We start from the raw sequence: 6,110 nt of genomic DNA, 5'->3' as shown, positions 1-6,110 counted from the left end.
ATCTTATTACGTAGCCCAGACGGGCCCCAACTCTTGATACTTCTGTCTCATGCCTCCTACTTCTGGGATTACAGACATGCACCACCACACCCAGAATGCATTTTCAACTTAATGATGTCTTCAACTAGCAACAGGTCTATAGAGATGCCACCCACTGCAATCAAGGGGCATGCATGCATTGATTCTCCTCCCATCCCAAGGCCATGTCTGAAGCAAGGCAGGCTGGGAACTAAGATCTTACCTGAGCACCTTTTCTAGGGTGAACATTCTATTTCCATGTGGAAGGTGGGAAATGGATTTTAGGAAAACTCAGAAATCAATTCCACAATCACAGTGAACTGAAAGCCCTTACATGTTCATTCTGTACCTATCTAATAAACTTGTAAGGAAACTGAGGCTCGGGGTAGAAACATCTTCACATAGGGACCATAAGTAGCCGAGGAGCCACTTAATCCAAATGTTGGGTCTAACCTGGGATTTTAGTGTAAAATCCCATGAATATTAGAAAGGAGAAAAGGAAGATATATCCAAACAGCTGTGTATCAGAAGAAGAGCAAGGGGTCTGAGAAAACCTCAGTCCAGTAGATGTACTGTGTCAACCATCCCCACTGGCGTGCTAAAGGAGGCTGGCATCCAGAACAAAGAGGGTGAGTAATCTTCTCTCCCCAGGCAGGCCAGACTGCACCCGGAATGATATTGTCTTCACAGAATAATCAAGAAGAACCAAGTCACCAGAGCTAAAAACAATAACTTTTAAACAACCCACTCTGATAGAAAAGAATTTCACACAGCCTCCCTGGGACTCTCACCCCATCCACCACCTGGGTCTTGCCCCAGGCCTTCCTGCCTGGGAGATTTAGCTGTGTCTAGGTGGATGCTAGGATGTGGAGTGGCTCTGGGACCTCACAGGCTCCTTCTGCCCATGTTCTCTGAGTCTGACCTCTCAGCTGCTCTCCCAGCCCTGCCACCATCTGTGGGCCTGGCCCATCTAAGCAAGTCCATGCCACTTTCTACAGGTGGCAGATACCTTATGGGAAACAGTACCAAAGGAGGAGGAAAGGGCTTTGAAGGCAAGCTCTTCCAGTCCGGTGATTTCACACCTGCTCTGCTGGAACCACTGGGGACTGTTTGTAGTTGATTCTGCCTCTTTCCTGCACTAATGAGCTACTCTGGGCCAGGCAGTGTGAACACTGCTCCAGCTCCAGGAATGGATATGTCCTTGAAGTTATAACAAGGGACAGGCCCTGGATGCAAGAGGACCTTGTTGAAACTCAATCCCCAAACTTTTGCTGAAAATATTGAGACTGCTAGCTATAGGGATGATGGAAGCCTGGAACTTCCTAGAGTCACTTGATGGAGGAAAGAGGACTGCATCAGTATAAAGCCATCCAGGGAAAGGAAAAGTGACCACTAGTTCCAATTATTGGAATCCTGGATCCAGCTGGGCCTGAAGCCCTTTGGTATCTAACTTTTACAAGCCACTCACTTCAATTTTTTACTCAATCTAGTTTGAGTAGAATTTTTAAGTCAGAAGGCAGCAGCTTGGAAAGTGTGCTTCAGAGGTGTCAATCTCATCTGCTTACATGTGTACAGGGACACGGAAATCCACAGGTTGGATTTCCACACACTCTGGATCTAGGAAGTCCATTCCATAGCATGACGTATGAACATCAGAAGATCGAGGGACATGAGTCACTTCCAGATAGCCAGACCTCCCTACCAGTGGTACATCCTAGCCGAAAGTCTTGTCACATCTCACCACTTTCCCACTGACTCATACAACAACCTTCAGGGCACACAGCTCAGTCTCTAACCCCAGCTGGCAGAATGAAAAACTGAGGCTCTGAGAGAAGAATACCAGGTTCAAAGTTACCAGTTAGTAAATGCAGAGCTGGAATGAATACCAGTGACTCTCAGCCCAGACTTCTATCCCCACACCTCCCTCCCCCAGCAACCGCAGAGTAGCCTGTACCCTGTGGCTGTAAAGAAAAGTCCTTGTGGCAGGAATGGTGGTACATGCCTGTAATCCCAGCATTCAGAAGGCTGAAGCAAAAGGATAACAAATTTAAGACAAGCCTAGACTACATAGTTCTAAAATAGTCTTAAATAGTGAGACTTGATTCAGGAGAGGAGGGGAGGGGGGCAGGAAGAAGGTAGGAATGGAAGGGGAGGGGAGCATCCTCTATGGCTTTTGCTCTGATTGGGAAATCAAACATGCTTTTTGGTAGTTCTTTCACCTCCCCCATTCACTTACAGCTTCTCTCCAAGCCACCACTCATCCCACCTCTATCTGCTCCCACCAGCAACAACACTGCCTGCCAGGCTGTCTGTCAGTGAGTCAATCATCTATCAACCAAGGTGAGATTGTCAGCTCTAGGCCAGGCCTTCTGATGGATGTGAGGATGCAGCAGTGATCAGACCCAGAACATCCCATCTTCCAGAGCCTGTCCCTGCCATACCACAGTCAGTGCTAAGGCAAAGGTAAGAATCAGGCATGAGACTGAGGAGATCCAGAGGGCACACTCAGGAGATTGGAGTGGCACACTAGAGTGGGGTGTTCCAGGAAGAGGGGTGGACACACTACATCTTCCTGTGGAGGTGCCAGGCAGCCCCATGTCTCAGGGAGATGTGGAGGGGCTCTGGTACAGAGACCATGAGACAGGAGCTTGAGGAGCATTGGAGCACTGGCTATGGTCAGGTCTGCTATCAAGACGACACCACAGAGTGGGAGAAGGGCTCGAGGTAGCAAATCTGGAGAGGTCACTTAGAGATTTAGGGTATGGGGCCATCCTTTGGGCCAGGGAAGAAGCCGGAACCTTGGCAATTGTACTAACGAGGGCAGGGTAGGGGCACCTGAGAAGAGGGAGGGGGGATCAGATGTGAGTCTAGGTTTCTGGTTTAATGGCTAAATAAATGGTACCACCATTCAATGAGACACACCTAGCTGAACATTTACTTGAGACTCAAAACCTAACCAAAGTGACCTTTACAAAAGGTACCTGTGGCTCATGCCTATAATCCTAGCTACTCCAGAAGGTTGAGATCTGAGGATTGTGATTTGAAGCTAGACTGGGCAGGCAAGTCTGTGAGACTTTTATCTTCAATACATTACTAAAATGCTGAAGTGGAGCTGAAGTGCTAGCCTTGAACATAAAAGCTTCTGAGACACTGTCCAAGCTCTGAGTTCAGGAAGAGCATGTATACACACACACACACACAGGAAAAGGGAAGGGGGCTCATTTGTATAATTGAATACTGTGAGGGCAGATTTTTTTCAGGCCCAGTTGAATCCCCCATCAATTAGTCTCTCTCCTCCATCTCTTGGTTTAATTCCTCTGACCTGACACCATTTATAACAAATCTTCCCACCTGGGCTCACAAGGGCTGTCAGAACCAATTTGAATTTTGTCAGGCCAGATTTAAATTCAACAAAACCAAACTTAAATGTTCCTAAGAAAGTCCTGAGCTTCACTCTCATTGGACCAGCTTAGGGCACACACTCACCCTTGAGCCATTCACTATGGTTATGCTAATTGACTTAGGCCTGATGATGCCTGAGCCCCATCCCTTGAGCTCTGGTGTCATGGAGACCTCAGAGTGGTGAAGAGGGGTGAATCCCACAGAAACATCAGGGGCTCTGGCCACCAAAGCCAGACCACATCTCTCCTTTTTAGGGGGTGATAAACAGCAGTTTTGAGAGAAGGCTCAGGAAAAAACAAATGAGAAGTTTAGGTCAGAGAGGGGCCATGATGATAGGATCTGTGGACAAGTCAGGGGAGCAGGCAGTCACACAGGGAGAGATCAGCTGGAGAGGACTCTGGAACAATGCATAGGTGATGAGGGACAAGTGTAAGAAGGCTAGGAGCAGTATGCACTTCAGGGCCTATTCTGGATGCTCTGTCTCATGACATGGTCCAGCCAAGCCCCTTTTCTCCCACCTCTTGCTCCTTAGGGCAAGATGGTAGACAAGATGTTCCTATGATCTCAAGTGAGCAGCACCCGAGCTTCCTTCTTACAAGAGCTCTATTTCTGGACTGAGATTGTTTTGTACCTTCCTCTCCCTTAGTTGGTATCAGGACCTTAGTTGATAGTGGTTTGATCATTGATCCACTGAAACAGATCAAATCAGGACTTGGAATGAGGACACGGGCCAGAGCCAGGATCCTTCCAATGTATGCTCAGGATCCCCACACTAGCCAACACCTCTTCAGAGGACAGAAAAGAGAATTTCCAATGGAATTGCCCCTCCCTTTCCCCTGGTAACTGTCTCCATGTCTATCAGGGACTACCCTGGAAGATCTGTGAAATGTAATGGGAGGAGGGGCCTCTGTGGCCCAAATAAGCTTTGACAGTGCCTATAAGATGGCATCACCTATTTCAGCATCCTGGTGACTTCACAAGGATAGAAAACATGTCCAGTGCTACTGTAAGCCATGGTAACTTGTGTGTGTGCATGGCCTGCTAGAGCTTGAACGGGGGGCCTTGCCACCATCTCTTAGCTTTTTTGCTCACATGAGCCACAGCTCCACTTCTGGTATTTTGGTGGAGCGAAAAGTCTCACAGACTTTCCTGCACTGTCCAGCTTTGAACTCAGGTCTTTAGAACTCAGACTCCTGAGAAGCTAGTATATATTTGTGAGGCACCTTCAATGTCTTTTACCTGGAAACTCTTGGTTTGTAGCTACTCAAAATAACTGCCAGTGTACTGCCCAAGGTGTACACTCCCTTCTTCCCATCAGCAACTTGTGTGTGTTTGGGTGGTGAAATACCAGCTAGGAACATCATGTGTCTCAGCCTCTATAGCAGCAAGGGCCACATGACACTGGACTGAGGTTATGCTAATGTGGGTTATTATCCTACAAATTAGCATGTTGGCTTCTCCCACTATGAATGGACCATTAACTTTGCCACTGATAGTGGATATGAATTGGGTGGCTTCCTCTTACCTAAGAGAAAGAAAACCTCCCATCTGACTGTCCACTCCTTCCCAGATTTGTGGTATTTGCTGCTGAAGACATTCCTACCTGATGGACCCAGGGAAGTTCTGGCCTCAAAGCCACGCCCACCTCATGGCCACCCAGCAAGAATGGGAAGTTCCCAAGAGGCTCCCACAGGATCTCCTGGAATGTGGCTCAGAGGAAGCCCACAGAAGGCATAGTGATGGAATGGCTTGGGGGTGGGGCTCGGGGGACTTACACATGTGGTAGCCATGAGAGGAGCTATTTCCACAGGGACAGACATAGACACACCCAAATGAGCCAAATGCAAGAGTGAGGTATTAGAACAGGAGGAAGGAACTTTTCAAGCGCTTTAGCAAATAAGAAATTCTCAACCCTGGCAGGGAGCTTCAAGCACAAGATTAGGGACCAAAGCCCAACTACAAAGGGCAATAAAATCCCAGCTTACTGTGGCTGGCTTGAGGAAGAGTGATGAGGAGCTGGGTGCCAGTGGCTCATGCCTGTAATCCTAGTTATTCAGGAGGCTGAGATCTGAGGATAAAGGTTCAAAGCCAGCCCAGGCACAAACGTCCATGAAACTCTTATCCCCAATTAACCACCAGAAAACTAGAAGTGATACTGTGGCTCAAAGTGGTAGAGCACTAGCCTTGAGCTAAAGAGCCCAGGTGAAATCTCAGCTCCCCCAACCAACATGGGGACACAGCAAGGATATACTCTCCTCTCTAGCCCCTCCCTATGCATGATTTAGGGCACCTGCTGGCCCTGGCCCTGTTGCCCACCCTTGAATGGCTTCCCCACCCTCCCTGCATTCACAGTCTCCTCAGCCTTTCAAGGTAGCAAGTGTCATCCCTCTTACAACAATCACTTCCTTTTTTAGGTTCTTCCCTGTGTCTACTTGGAATCACAACTGGTAGGACCAAAAGGATCCTTCTCCCCAGGGTGGAGAAGGTTCCATAGGACAGAGCACATTGCTCTGGTGTACTGAAGGGACCCAGAGCCTTGGTGAGTTGTCACAGGCTGGCAACATGCTTCCTAGGCTAGGGAGATGATAGGGGAATCTTAGGGCCACACCTGTCCCTTGGCAAACTCAGAGATGGCCTCAGATTGCCCAGGAAGGAAGCAGAAGCCAACTGAGTGGCATGAGGATTTCTTT

This window comes from Megascapheus bottae, chromosome 3 (genome assembly GCF_031878675.1).
Source record: "Megascapheus bottae isolate mThoBot1 chromosome 3, mThoBot2.hap1, whole genome shotgun sequence".
Classification (NCBI taxonomy): Eukaryota; Metazoa; Chordata; class Mammalia; order Rodentia; family Geomyidae; genus Megascapheus; species Megascapheus bottae.
This window is presented reverse-complemented; position numbering follows the sequence as displayed.